A 16704-nucleotide genomic window follows, 5' to 3' on the forward strand; every position below is an offset into this window, starting at 1 on the left:
AAAATTATCATATTTCTAAAATAAATATTACAATGTCAGACATCTTTGCCCTAGGCCACCATCCACGCGGTGAAATCGTACCCTGGATAAGTATTCATTGATCATGTAATAATTAAGGTACGGGATCAAGACTGAGAGGGAAACATAATATTATTTTGTTATACTGTGCGCAAATGTATAGTAGTACATTGTATTATTATATAAGTTGAAAGACGTTCTCACTTGATATATAAATAACAATATATCGGGAATAGATGAGGGAGAAAATTTGAAGTTATAGAAAATGTCTGTACAAGCCACGGGCCTCCTTATCATTAACCCTACGATATTATTGCTCGGACAACGATTAGCCGTAGGTAAACATATATCTGATATCATTCACACTGAAGACAGTATGGACAAATCTTGCGATTATATCACTCAGATATACATGTAAATTTAAACACTGGACGACCCCATACCCTGGTTTATAATGTTTAGGTCAGTTGGACTATTGACTGAACAAGTCTAATTTCTAGACGATTATATAATAATAAATACGGACAGTGTGTGTTTGTAAAACACCGATACCATGCTTGGTATCAGAGACATAAAAAAATTGTGTTTTTGTTATTTATGTCCCTGTTGGCATTTAATGCGAAGATTAGTCTTACAAAAGTAGACTGGGATCCAGGATTAATGTCATATTATAGATTTAAAAAAAAAATTTAAGTGATGTCTAAATCATAAATTAAAAATGAAATGCAAAAAACTTTGGTTTGTGCCACTTAAGAATAAATCCGCGATTTATAAAAGCTGTACCGCCTACCGTTATAAAAGTGTATTAAAACTATTTGTCAAGGTAATTACTATCCTTACTATCGGGGTCGACATTTCTCCACATAAATATAGAAAAATGATAACTTAAGATATTGTACATCTAGACATGATAAATCTAATTCTTAAATTTGAATGCTCTCGCTCAAAAAGTAGGAATGATATTGCGCCTTAATATTATTTCAGTGGTTTTCTTGAAAGAACCGGAAGTACCGGATCGGAAGTCTAAAACCTTACATAAGAGTATCATATAAAATTGCTATTAGATAACTTATAGTTATTTAAGTACAGGTTCACGTAAGAATCAGGCAAACAGTGATAAGTCATATGTTTCATATTGAGATGATAATTTACTTTGAGAACAGTATATATAAGTGTTCTCAAAAAATGATAAAATTTTTAGTGAATCGTGCATAATTGTGAAGCTGTGTTACTAAAAATAGATCCACTCTGTCACAGTTTTTAAACACAATGAAAACACTATGGTATGAAGATCTGACAGGATTTTCAGAAATTCAGTGTCAATTCATTTATTCAAAAATGTTGGTATGAAGAGAAGACAATGCCCTCTTCTTTTTTCTAATGTTAAAGATGTAGTATACCATTGGTTTCCATGGCAACCACGACAATAATGAGCCATACAGTCTTTAAAATTAGAGAAAAACGATCACTTTTATGTCTCTTTTTAAAAAAAACAGCAAACATATATGACTGTGTATTATTAATAAATGAATAAAGGATATTCTGAAATATTTTTTTACATAATAAAAAGTTTTGAAAAATTAACAGACGGTTTACATAATCTAAGCAATCATGTGGGATTCCTAACAAAATTTTAAAAATCTTTATCATTTTTACATGTATCTAAGAGTAATATTATAATTATATTGCATATTCATAGTTTCATTTTAAAACAAGGATTATACTTTAATTTCATTGATGTGTAAATGTTATTGTTTTAACCCATTACCTGTGAAAATGTGATCGTACATCATTATTGATCGGGATCGGAATACCAAATATTGTGTTTCAAATTTATACCGAATTTTCTCAGACTTCTAAAAGATACGTTCATAAAGTTATCAAAAGTTTAGTTTTCAACAATATTTAATGATGTATCACAAGTCTTAAAACAATATATAAGTATGTCTGTCAAAAAATAATGGAAGTAGCCAAAGTTAGCAAGTCTTACGATAACTAACAGGGAAAAGGAACATTATAAACTGTCCGACCTGCTGTATATCATGGTTATAGTGAGTAATATGTACAACCATTAAAAAACTTATATACAATATTGTTTGTCTCGGTAGTCAATAACACCTGAACCTACATGTACTTTTGAGGAATTCATATTATTTTTACGTAATTTTAAATGAGGTTGTTGGGGATGTTGACTTTAAAAAAAATAACACAATTCTTTTTTTTAACAAAGATGTCTGCAGATTTGTTAAATACCATGTACACCATATTAAGCAATTAAAATGAATTTATCTTTTTATGTGGACCCTTAGCCCAGCCTTTCCAATCAAAAATAAATATATTTTATACTATTACAATGTACAGTAAAACAGGCTCATATCTGATATATAAATTTAGAATATGTTTGTAGACTATATGGGGGGGGGGGGGGGGTCCTCAGTAAGCATCAATTTATTGTAAGCGTAATTATTGTAACCCTGTATTAGTTTATATAATGTGCATTGGATACAGTTTAATCATTAAGGGCATGCTTTATATTCCAGAATTTAACAAAACATATAAGCATTTTTCACTCCCTTTATATATATATAAATATAGATATACATTTTTAGATATTTATTCAAATATACTACAAGGTAGTATACTTAATAAAAACAACCATATGTAGAAAACATGTGTGACACCATAACAAGTACTTTATTAAACTGACTTCCAGTCATACATATAATAAACAAGTTGCACATGAATAACTCGATATACATGACACCATACATGTCAAAATGTATCACACATACTATAGATGGCTATATCAAACATCAACCAATAGATTACATATTGATTTTTTTCCCTCAATTTGGACCCTGGAAAGGCTAAAAGTTTACAATTTTTTAAAAAGAAAATCCTAAGTGAACGATTGCACACAAACAAGACATGTTTGTGAAACAACTATGCCCCCTCCTTTGGAAACATCTGAGAAGAAAATGCAAATAATTGGAATTTTTTTTAATTCCAAGGTCAAAAATTGCTCAATCATACCCAAAAAATAACTTTGCCTAGATCTTATTCAGATAAATCTGTATACCAAATTTCATTTCAAAATGTGGAACCCCTGTGAAGAAAATGAATGATAACTGTTGGTGGACTGGCCGTCTGACCAACAGACAGACAGAGAGAGAGACGCACAGCAGCAAAGTGATATGCCATACCTTCTTCGAAGGGGGGATAAAAATAGTGCATACATTTATATGAATGTGCAGCAGTTGGGTAAATGCTGTGTATACAAATTTATGCTATTAGAATATTCCTATATACATGTATATGTAGTCCAAAAATGTAGCTACCATCATGGTAATTACATAAATACAAAATATGAATTTCATGAAAATGCATTAATTATAGTGCATATCATGCAGTACATTTCATCAGATGGTTATATTATTTTTACCCGAAGTGTTTTTGCCCCAGTGTGGGCCCTTTAACACTGCACCGTGCACCTACTCTGACAAATTTCCCCCCATGCATCAAACATTTTCTGGGGAAAACACTGTATGTAGTCCAAATAATGTAGCTACCATCATGGTAATTACATAAATACACATATTAGTAATTAAAGATGAAATCATGATATATCATGATAAGTACAAAGTATTTCACTTGTTATTATATAAATATCATAGCATTTTGAGATTCTTTTTTTATATTAGAAATTCAATTAACTTAATCATTAGTTATTGTTCTGTCTTCCTTGGTTATTAACCATGCAGCTAAATTTGTCTTTCTTAATGCTAATTACACATAATTTTTCTTGAAGTAATGATCAGATATAAAATTTCTTTATTCTTTCTATACATGTATAATGGACAATCAGTGAAAAAGGGACTTACATATATGCACTTATCTTCTACATAAATTAGTTATACATGTACATCTTATTACTGTTATATATATTAACATAGTTTTTTGACATTGAAAAAATTTGAGTGTGAAGTTCAATGTTAGTTATCTCCTCATATACATGTAGTTTGTAAGCTCTTTATCTGTTGGAGTTGTTTAAGGTCCTAACATAATCAATTGTTTTAATTTCTCTGATTGCCCTGGTGCAATCAGATTAAGCACTGGGTCAACACATTCTTCGACTTTTCGCTTGTTGAAACATTCTGTAAGATATATTCTGCCTCATCAGTCCAGTTTGATGTTCTGACAGGGTCTGTGATTGTCAAAGTTCTGAGTCCTGAAATAGAAAGATTTAAAAACTAGAAATATTGTTACTTGTCATATGTAATGTAAAACAACATATAAATATTAATACACCAGTCATGTCAACAAAGCCTAGATAAAACATTGATTCCTATTCCAGTCTGAAAAGAAAGAATCAGTAGATAGGGAAAGTTGATGGTTGGGTGGATTGGTCAATGGGTGGATTGGTCTATGTTAATAAAATTGAAGGTAGGGCCAATTGTGGAACCCTATTAGACACAATTAAATCAATGTAATCTTAGATGAATATTAATCAAAGAAGATTTGAACTTCTGCAATAGGATCTAAACCCATGACCATTTATGATACACTGAATGGTTTGGAATAGGGAAAAACAACAGGGGATACTTGCCAAACCATTACATAAATTAAATAGATCTTCAAATACCAGCAACAAATATAATTGTTAAGGGTGTGGTACGTGTGAATTGACCAATGAATTATAAAAATATGGGATAAGAGATAACCCCCGGGCATTTGCATACCAAAGTAATCGCCACGTCTAATCATGAGCTGTATCAAAGAATTTACATGTACCCGTACATTTAGGGATGGGGATCTCTACTGGAACACAGCGAATTACCAGTATATATTAAGGGGGTGGAAATGACCTAATCATTATTTTAATCTTTGCAATTATTTTATGAAATTATATTATCAGTCAAATATTGTTAAAAAGAAATTTCTAAAAGAGTGAAAGTGTTTTGATTATAATATACTTGTACTTTTATCCACATCAATACCGACAGGTGTTCATACCCCCAAGTTTAGTGAGGGAAAAAAACCCACCTTATTTTTACCCCACAATGAAAACAGCTGTGAAAAAAAACTACAATGTGGAACTTTTCATTCAAGATTGACTGGTGTTTTGTTTCAATTGTTGATTGAGGCATGAACATATATTAGTTTCTAATATACATGTAGGGATACATCATTTTTCAATGTATCTGAAAACAAAGGGCAGTGTAAGGCTACTGCAGTACATTTATTCAAATCAAGATATGAATATAAGTCATAACAACGCACCTTTTATAATTAGACTTGTAAATGAACAGATGAAAGCATACATTCGTAAAGTATACAGTTATATTTGATTGCCAAAATCAATCGCTTTGATGTTCTAAAAATAGATTCGGGGAAAACCAGTATGATCACCGATACATGTAGTGAAATATGCCAATAAAACAAGAACTTCACTGCAGTTGTTAGTGAACTTATATCACTGTTTGAAAAAGCTTATTTCATTCAACATGTATAGCAATAATATACCTGTATATAATGTGATTCTTTGGGGTATGACTTCCTTCGCTGTCCGCGGCTGGGTTGGCAGGTTGTTTGTCGGCCATCACTAAGTTTTAAACCTTGCAGATGTCTTGTTATGTCTCTGCAACAATTACAAAGGGTCACTGGAGTTGTTTATTCTGGATCGGCTTTATACAGACTTGTGAAACTGTTTGCGTAGTGTCCCGAAACCGTGTAGTCTACTCGAACTTCCATTTTCGCGCACTAGCGTACGTAGCAACGAGGCGCCATCTAGCGACGATATTGTGAATCAACCAAGAAAGACAACCAGATTTCACTCGAATTTGCTAATTTTAACGGCAATTTAAACTCGAAACTCAAACTTTTCAATACTTTTTAAAATTGGAAATCATTGTGCTGAGTGAGTTTCGTAATTATTTATAATCAAATTCTCTCGTAAGGTTTGCTGTTTTTAGTAATTTGATAAAAATATATGCTATTTTACTAAGACTTGCACGGCGTCAAAATTGAGCGCCTTGTCAATATATCGGGCCCGTATTCAAAAACGAAACGGAATATTTCAGAATAATTTGGCATATACATTCTAAACATCCCAGTTTCTTGCTGGGTAAAATTTCGTTTTATTTTGCGTCTTATCACTTATCACAAAATTTCGATATTGCCTGATTCTTACGTGAACCTGTACTTAATTATTTCTTTTCAAAAATTTCAAAAAATTTTGAACTCCTTGTTATAACCATTTGCTTAAATAGCAACTTAAGAGTAGCGCAATATCAAAAGAAAGATAACTCCAGAACTTTACAAGTAGCTACACTTCTAATTTCCGGAGGAATATTTTTAAAAAAAAATATTTTAAAGTAAGTATTCATTTGTCGGACACCAAATTTGGTATGCCTTCAGTATTTATACTCTTTATTCTTACAGCAAAGCGGGAAAACTCTTTCTAATTTTTTATTGGAAATTTTAACAAGTTATGATCTTTAGGCCTTTCAAACCTCTATAAAGGGTCAAAAAGTGGCCCCTCGGACCATAGTTTAAAGATTGTACTCTTTATTCTGAACAATAAACCGAAATCGGACAAAGAATAAAAAAGATACAGCTAAAGGGCTGTTTTGAACGTTGGCCCTTGCACATCCCTAATATTTCCAAATTGTGTAGCCAAAACCTTTTCCGATCTGCGCATTGTGTGTTTTATTATACTAATGAAATATTGTAATGTTTACTTGAAAGGTTTTTGAGAAAACGTGGAACGCGTGATTTCAATTTAACATTGAAACTCCCATAGACGATTCTCATCAACTCATAAAACCGGAAGTACTCGATATTATTTGTTGAGACTTAGAGCGTATTTTAACTACTCCTACGTTAACAATATCAATGCGTCATCTTAAATTTCTAAGGTCATTTGTATTTTTTTGTTTTTTCATCCCCACTTTTCTAAAGTGTGAGGTCTAATATCTCAAAAACGATAACACTGTCAGTTTTGTACAGCTTGACAAGATACATCTAATTCTAAAATTTGATTGCTCTAACTCATCAACAATTGCTCTAGGAAAGTTGAATAATTGTTTTAATTTTCTTTTCCGTTTTTAAAAAATCGCTGACACAAATCCTGTCGAGAATGATAATAAAAAAAGACGAAAACAATAGGTCTTTTCGACTGAAAGTCGAAAGGCCTTAATAAAACATTAAAATAACAATAGGTCTTTTCGACCGAAAGTCGAAAATCCCTAAAAATGTCGATACTACAAAGGATACTGTGAACAATATATGTTTTTTTTTTTAAATCATGGCGGTCGAGGGATATAACTCTAGAAAAGTGTGGATTGGTCTTTAACTGTATCAATAGATAAATGGAGGATGTCATTTTTGACTTGCATTTAATCCTCAAACTTTTGGTACTGACTTCTTTTGTTCATCACTGATTGCGTTCTTATATCATGTTAAGAAAACCGGCTTTACCGCTTTCACCACTTACATGTAGCTCATTCCTCACCTCGAGTCGTGCATATATTTGATGCCAATACTGAGACACGAGGCAATTATTGAACTGTCAGAAAGTATGTTTCGACAGGGCATGGATTGTTTATTGTGGAAAATCTTCCTTATCAAATTACGATAAATCAAGTCCTAAATATTACAAATAATCACAGCACACTGTGGCATAAGACAAAAAAACCATGATCCTACTTCTGATAACCCTCACATATATCAATAGCAAACTGACGTGACGGTAATTGGATTGACAGCAATATGTCACTTCGAGAACTTGGATTAAAATATGAGTATTTCCAAAAACATTCTGTAAAGTGATCTGGTATCATGAAATATTTTATTAATGTACGGACATCAAAAATTGTGAATAAATCATGCTCACTTTCCGCCTCTTAATGAATATCACTGTTCGCATAATAAATAAATGCACTTTTATTTTACGAATGATGAAGCAAATTTGTATCAGTAATCCTTCTTTAATCTTACATGTCATTAAATAAACCAGATAATCATATAAAACAATCCAATTATTCATAAAAGTGCCAAATACATTTCAAGGATATTCTTAGAACCTTTAAAACAAGACATTGTTTTTAACATGTATTTACAATCCAGCGTGTTGCTGAACAACCATTAAACTTACATTTGATACTTCAATGTCTATTTCGTAATTAATATACATGTATATATACACCAATGGATAAATTTAATCATTTTTAAAAGAAGCGAATTGATTTGAGGCATTGTTGTTCGAGTGTAAGATAAAATACCCGATTTTGCTCGTTTCAGTTGAACTTGGGTACCATAAACACCGTTAATCCATTAAAACGTTGCATCCTAATAAAAAAACACAAACCATTCAAAAAACATTATATATAATTGTTATTTATAGTTATTAGTTATTTAATCTGATTTCATATTACTAGTTGTTAAAACAATAAGAGAATTTGATCTTGATTATTTTTCTGATGCAGTGTTACTGCTCTCTTAATGAAGTAAATCATCTTAGCGCATGTTTCTACCACAGTAAAGAACCAGTCATAGTTTCTTAAACCTCAGTGTATTTAATAATTCAAAAAAAAATTGCATTCTATTAATTAAAAGTACATTAATGGATCAGATGATGTTGGGTTTTTTTAAATAGTGGATGTTAGCATCAAGCAAGTTATAGTTTAAATTCAATGCTTTTTGATGATTTACAATATAACCTCATTTCATCTGCATTGAAGTTCTAAATTAGAAAGGACGAGTGCACTAAGTCTTATGGGCCCCGGTAAAAACTGAAAAAATGAAGATTCAAATTAAGCATAATTTTTTACCTAACATTACCTACTGATATCTAATCCATAAGAATCAGTAAGTTTTAACGCTGAATTTACTGTATATAAAAAGCACGAAGCTTTAGAACATAGTAAGGGTCAGCCGACATTCGTGGTTTTGTATAGTAAATCGAGGACCGGCATTTATTTCAAAGTCTTTGTTTAGTAAGCCTAATCGAGTACAAACTTGTGGAAAAGAAAATTATGCATTTAGAAAACTCCAGTGAAAATAAGAAGTTTGTACTACATTAGGCTGGTACCAAAAAAATGGAAAACGTATGGAAATTTCATTGACCCATGTTTGAACCTAAGCATGGAATAAATGATTTCAAACAATCACGTGGGTTCTATCTATGTAGACGTTTGTCAAATGTGCTCACTGTAAAACATTTACACGTATTAAATCAACTTGGTATGGTAAGGACACAGGATGAATCTCTGCAATTCAGTCAATTGAAAGGTGACTGAAAGGTAACTGAAATGTGACTGAATGGCTTATGTGTGCCATTCAGTCACCTTTCCAGACCATTCAGTTATCATTCAGTTGACTGAATGGCAGAGATTCATCCTGTGGGAATGTTTGTTTGATCACTTTGGTAATATGCAACTTCAAAGCTTTATTCAAGCTTTTTTTCAGATCACGTAAAATAATGCATAAAGTATTATTCAGCAAACGTTCTAATCGATCCACCAACAGAAAAATGCTGATTTAAATGTCTCCTCCTTCTGATTTAAATAGACACAATTCAAGTAGGTTCGGTTCGAATTTTCCGGATTTATATCATTTAAAGGGAAAAAAAATCCTGAATTATTTGAACTGTATGCTAATTTTGGTAAATTTAAGCGTGCATATAAAAAAAGAAATATCCATCAGGGCTTACCTATTACAGGAAAAAAAGCATTTGTTGATATTTTCTAAATAAAAATGGCATTGAAAAAGCGCCCATTCTTTATAGTTTAAGTGCACTTGTTCTTAATGAAACAATTTAAAGAAATACATAACAATTTTTAATATATAAACTGTTTCTCTATAAAATACATTTCAATTTTAAACAGGCTTCATAAAAGTACTACACTGGCTTTATTAGTCCCCTACCGGTTTTCACCGGAGGGGACTATAGCTTTTTCATATAGTCAACTTCTCTATTATTTACTTTTTATGCAAATCAACATAAAGGTTAAAACAAAATACACAAAAGAGAACAGAACTGATATGTTGCATTTCTGTAATGGGTTCTTCTGAGAAAAGTGTGTTATACGATTGATAGAAATATACAAATGTTGAAAATGATTTGCAAACTGTAGTTGATCTACCAAATATATATATTTTTAACAATTTATAATCCCCCAAAATATTTCCCGAGGAAACCTCTGGATTTTTTCATTTTAGCGGTCAATTTTTTTTTAAAAAATTCACGTCACTCTGTGTTTTTTTTTTATTTCACTTTTAGAAATCATCGTTACGATGATCAACGTTGAAAGGAGTCGACGACAATTATGTTCTTTGTGTTACCTGCAGGTGCAAGCCAGGCTGTGGTATAAGCCTATATAATGCATGCTGTGAAAACATAACCTGTGATCAGTTGATGCAAACAGCGAAGTTGTGAATCTTTTATTCTTGAATTTTCATCATATTACACAATAACACAAACCATTGATTAGATTTGTCTTAAGGCGTTTTGTTTTTGTATACTTGTAGGAAATATTTCTCTTTGCCGAGTCAAATCCTGAAGCTTTTCAATCGCGTTTGCTGAAAGGCCATTGAAAGGGCTATTAAAGTTAGTCTGTGAGACTGGCATGCATATATGTAAAAGAATAGTCACATTCCACGCCACTTAGTTCAAAAACCAATTTCTGCTAAATATCGTACACGCCAAATATTATACGTTTGCAATACCCCCGAATAGGAAATAGCGAACTTGTTGTTTGCTTATATACGAACTGATGTTAAATCTTCGACATGGGTAGTTTAATCATCGTTGAACAGTGTAGTTGACAAAAGGTCTATTAAAACAATTAAAAGTTAGAATATATACACTTTTTGGATCATAACAACACAAAAATGATATTCATGGTTATGGTATTGTTGTAAATACTTTTTCCTGTTCAGATTGTGTTTTGTTACATACTATGCATCAACCCCCGAGTACTCTTTAGGCATAGAACATGCAACCTTATTAAGGTCTTCCGTTTCCAACGGAAGACCTTGTACTGATTCTGATGGTTCTTCTTCATTATAATTTTTCTTCTTCTAGACGTTTTTAAATCCTCAATAACTTTTTTGTTTGTCATCTGATTTCATTCAAATTTTCACGGTATATTGTAAATTGAATTAGGTTTCTAAAGCACAAAAAAAATTGAAATAGCAACTTCCGGTTTTGAGTTATTCCCCTTTTTCTAAAATTTTAGGGGCGTTAGTTTCCAGACAAAGGCTCCGAAATGGTCCGTTGCAAATAATTTATAGTTAAAAATCTTTATTATTGACACTTTGAATATTGTCCTCTGATTTTTGGATTTTAGTTTCTTCCAATTATTCCACTCGAATTAATCAATCGAAATCTTTGTTTTAAAAATAGCGAAATTTTTCACATGTTTTAGCTTCGTAACTTTTTAAATTGAAATATTTCCTAAATACATAGAACAAAAGTTGTGCATAATGTTAAGGGTTTTCATTTGACACCAATAACAAAGGGCTGGCCCCTTAAATTAAGGGCCAGTAGCCCTCAAAAGAGTTTGCTTATTAACACAAAAACGGTTAGGATTTCGATATTGCTGTTGCTGGAAAAGTTGTTTGTTGGGATCTTATAAAGGTCGTTACAATGTTATTTTGTAAGTGATTTGTGTAGTTTGAGTGTAAAAAGCTTTACATGTTAACATGTACTTGCTTTCATTTGGCAAGTTAACGAAAGTCTTTGCGCGTAAAACTGGCAAAAAGTTACCACAGAAAGTACGATGGTTTATACAGGAGGCTTTAATTCATGAGAAAAAAATTAGAACACAAGCTTTTTTTTTTTTTTAGAAGTTAAAGTCATTGTTGTTTAGTTCTTATAGTGCACAATCCTTAAAGACGAGAATCGAAAAACAAAACATTCTTTTTCTTTTCTAGTAAAACACAAAATACTTATTGAAAAAAAATTCTGTGCATTACATTTTACATGTAGTTATCATACTGCATGCATTTAAAATCCACCTTGAATCAGAGATGTGTATTATTACGTAAGCTATCCCTCGCCCACGGCCGAGAAAATTGGTCACAATGGTCGCGGCTGGACTACCTAGCGGTCAGCGGTTATCTAATACACGAGAGTTGCGTCTCTCATATATGAGTTAATCCAGCTGCGAACTGAAGAATTATTTCAGTTTTGATTACACATAAAGGTTTATTCTTCAATTGGATTAAACGATATGGTGTCAATTAAGAAATCGTTCAGTTAATTAATAAAAGCAATGCCATTCTCAATATAATGCAATATCAGACATACATGTATATATCAATTGTGGGTTTTAAGTAAAAAAAGAATTTCTATTTGATAGAATTTAGTCGTTAAATTGCAAACTTTTCAAATCTTCCTAGGTTCTGAGCTGTGCGTGTGTATGCGTTAAATCTTTATGTAATCTATCCTTCGCCCGCGGCCGAGGAAATCATCCACGGCTGCACTACCTAGCGGTAAACGGTTATCTAATACACAAAATTCGCACCCGCACACTTACCTGAATATGAACGTGTTTGAGTTTATATAGCCGTTAATACACAGTAAAGTACACTGTTTTAATTTTATGTTATAAAAGTTTGTTCATTTTGTATTTAGTTAAATTAAACATTGGAGAGTAAATTAAAAAGTCGTTCTGAAAATTAATAAAAGCGATATTACTCCAAATCGAAAATACTCGTGAGACATATTTGAATGGTTGGTTTGTAAGTCTTAAATGTTTTAAAAACTGTACAACAACACAAATATTAAAACCTTTAAATAATGATCATCCCTCGCACATGGCCGAGGAGATCCCGCACAAGTGACCTCTACATGTACCTTATCACGCGTGCATGTTTGGTATTTTGTACGAACGCAACTATTTTTATTATGTTTTAAACTATTATATTGGTTTCAGATGAACCGATAAATTTATTTTACTCGTACAGTTGATTTAGCATTGATTTAAATACGACAGCGTACAAGGTAATTTAAAAAATCAAATCAAATTATGATCAAAGTGCCATGTTTGCGGTAGGTGCTGACACGATAAGAGAATGTCCTGAATTAAGGCATTCGGTGATTATTTTAAAGAATATTCACATGAGTTTTGAAACAAGTTTTGTTTAGATTCTATCGGTCACATATTAATAACTTCTGTAGTGTTTCTACATTGTCGTTAGTTTCATTGTGAAAACGAACTTATTTCTGTGTTGCCCTCCCACCGTCCCGCTGCCAAGTGCTCTCTAGATTTTTTTTTTAAATTCCAGATCTGTCGAAAATCATTTGATAGTGACTTCTTATGTGTAACATTTTCTCCTGAGCGTGTTTCTCTTTCCCATCCGTTTTTTTATTCGGTCAGTCTTTGTAAATTTCAACTTTCTTTATTGCGTAAATTCAATCGCCACGTGCTACCGAAAATCTTGTGTCACTTTGAACAGCGCAAACAGCTCAGAACATATATAGCCCCAGCTTATTTATGGCTGCAGATCATCAATTGTTATGTAATTAATCAACAGTTCGAAGGGTGCTTTCTTCAAAGTGGTCAATTTTCAAACAACAAGACTTTCATTTTCACATTAAAGGTGCGGGATCGTAATCTAAGAACGTGGCTATAATAAATTAACATGTCGAACACGCTAAACTTCTATTATATATAGTTATGAACAGAATAATATATATTATAATTAAATGTTTTAAGTCAAATGTAATAGAAAAGTTAGCATTTTGTGTTTCACTTTATTCATAATTATGCCTGACTCAATATTACACCTCATTGATTCATTAGCTGTGCTATGCTGACTGTAATTCTGCTGCTCTATAAACATCTATAAACATCTAATCCTAATGCATGTTGACAGGTTCTGATAACAAACCAATTAAACTGTGTTTAAAACAAGCAGTGTTGGTCATTTCATTATGGTGGCTGCAACAAATTCCCCAGGGCCCTGAACTTGGGGCTTCGACCAAGAATCGACTGGAAATCCCAGCAGTTTTGTTTCAAGTGTAGACTGCGCTGTCATTTCCATATTGCGATGCAAGCAGAAATTTCTGAATAACTGTATATTTTTTGAATTTTTTTCTAGGTAAATAGACTATTTTAATATAAGAATATTGAAGATTTGATGCATCAGATATTTCTAACAGCTAAATAGGGGTCGGATACCGTAACGTCATTACAATGTTGTAACTTTGATAACCTAGTTAATTTTGGGAGTTCATAAATGCCCAATTTTTTTTGTTTTTAATCCAATACATGTATTAGATATAAGTAACAATATGTGTCAAATTGTTATATATATATATGTAATAGGCTTTTGTGTAAAGTGTACATAACTGAAAAAATACCACTATTTTGAGCCTGGTTTTACCCACGGGGGGCCTCAAGGCGGGCCCCAAAACCCCTGCCTCAATAATTTTATCAACGCCCCCCCCCCCCCCCTAACTACAAATCCTGTATCTGCCCCTGACAATGATTACCCAATCTATGAAAATACAAGATAAATAGAGAAGGCAAATATTGCTTGTGACATGTACGTAGTTTATTTTTTATATATCTTTATGATAAAGCAGAGTAAAGCAAAAAATAAAAAATAAAAACAAAAAAACCCCCCAAAAAACCAAACATGGAACTTGCATCAAATTTACTTCATGTACATGTTACCAAAAAATCCGACCGAATATGCGCCTTTGTCACATTTAATTAAAATAATGTTATTTAATTTTACGTTACATAGCGGTGTCTGTATATCAGGAGTAAAATTTAGATGCTCACTTATGCATAAATTCTCCCGATGATCTTAGATAGCTGATTATTATTTTAAATGTTCAAGTCTTCTCGTATTATCAAATACATGTAATATCAGCCCTGAATAAATTTTCATAGATGCCTTCAATTTTGGCTATTTACCAAATTTTGACAGCACAAAACAAATTCAAACTTGCACATAGTCTTCAAAAAATTTGAAAGATTTATTTACAGAAGTTACGTGTTTTTTATGCACGTTTTTACTTACATTTCCTTACATGAATCATAAGTACATGTAATATATAACAATCCATGCTACCCTGAAAAATTTAACTCGCCATTAAACTTCTCATTGTTTAAACCCCTGTCACACTGGAGCTGCGTCCTCACAGCGATCCCGCTGCATAATTGAATAATGTAAAACGCCATGGTAAACGAACTAGAGTCTTCTACAGCGCCGTAACAACTCAACGGCATCTTCGTTCGCCGCGGTGGGATATCCTAGCCTAGAACATTTTAGAACGCCATGCGACGGCGCGTACTTTGAACATGCACAAAGTACGCGCCGTGGCTCTGCGTTCCGATAAACACGCCTTAGAAGTGGAGTAAGGTCGCCATGACAGCGCCGTAAAGTCTCCAACAGCGCATGTGCCATCAGTCAGCGCGCAGAGCACGCTGTGGATGCGCGGTAAAAATTCCTAGCACGTCATGAGCGCTCGGCGGATACCCAGCGAGAGGGCAGTCAATCGCCAAGTAGAAACGTGGAAACGTAGTTGGGAGTACTGAATTTTCCTTGCGATCCTACGGCGATTCCATTAATTTTACAACGCCGTGAACACGCACTGGGAACGCAACTTTGTGTGACAGGGCCTTAAAGAGTTTTCAAAACAATTACACAAACTGTTCGACAAATAGTTTTCCTAAAACATTTTCTTCCTGTCTTTATACAGGCTTTCAATCACAGCACGTTTTTATAACAAAAGCAGAAGTGAAATTTTAGTCATTAGTCATTATAATCGTTTGACACCAAATCACATAAATGTTCATCTCGCAGCAACAACGGAAGACCTACTCGTGGCTTTGCCACGAGCTCTGCTCTAGTTGTTATAATTATGCATACTGTATATTGTTAGGTAGTTTGGACGTTTAGAAAAATGTTGTCTAGTCCCTAAAATAATAAACGAATGAACTAACTTTATTATTTATTTAATCATAAAAAAAATCGACAAACGTTTTTGTTTTCTCCAAGAAATAAGACACTATGAGGGTTGTTAGAAAAGTTCGATTCGCAGACGAAGTGATTTCCGGCACCGTGTACTTTATAGGATGACGTTTGTTTTATCAAATGACTACCAATGGAAAAAAAGCATGCAATTGCAAAAAATCATATAGTTTTGAAGTTGTTATCAAATGATACAGCGATTTTTATTTGCATGAATTGGATTTACGGAGCACCATGTCAGATTTCCATGACGTCACACTACTGAAAGGCAATTTAATCTTGTCACTCTTTTTCAAAGTAAACACCTTTTAGTTCCCACATTTGTCATGCCATTAACCCTTTATAAAACACATGTTCACACCATTATTTATCAAATTTTAGTATAATGTTTTTTGTGTCATAACGCAGATTGTTTAGATCCGATCACTGTCCACGCAGTTTCGACTTTGGATTAGGAAATTAAGCGAAATCCATAGGTGCAAGATTCGGGCTGTATTGGGGGGGGGGGGGGAGGAGGTGGGATGCTGCAAGAGCTCAATATCCATCGGAGATTTTTCTGCGTGCACACAAAATTTACTGAATGCCCGGTGCCTCAAGGTGTCCAATTATGTTAACTTTTGGACTTATTATTCTAGCGTTTGTCGTCCATATTTGGCGATAAAACGGTCAGAAATTCTTCAATTTAATTGAATT

At 32.8% G+C, this 16704-nt stretch overlaps 1 long non-coding RNA gene across 1 annotated transcript; it reads right to left on the reverse strand.

Annotated features, from left to right (window-relative positions):
• Positions 1-2689: 2689 nt before the first annotated feature.
• LOC128157713 (uncharacterized) lies at positions 2690-5958 on the reverse strand. The gene is made up of 2 exons (XR_008239850.1): positions 5542-5958; positions 2690-4246 (listed from the first exon to the last, which is right to left on the reverse strand). It is a non-coding gene; the product is annotated as an uncharacterized LOC128157713 (long non-coding RNA).
• Between the last annotated feature and the right edge of the window lie 10746 nt (positions 5959-16704).

Source organism: Crassostrea angulata, chromosome 8 (genome assembly GCF_025612915.1).
Source record: "Crassostrea angulata isolate pt1a10 chromosome 8, ASM2561291v2, whole genome shotgun sequence".
Lineage (NCBI taxonomy): Eukaryota > Metazoa > Mollusca > Bivalvia > Ostreida > Ostreidae > Magallana > Magallana angulata.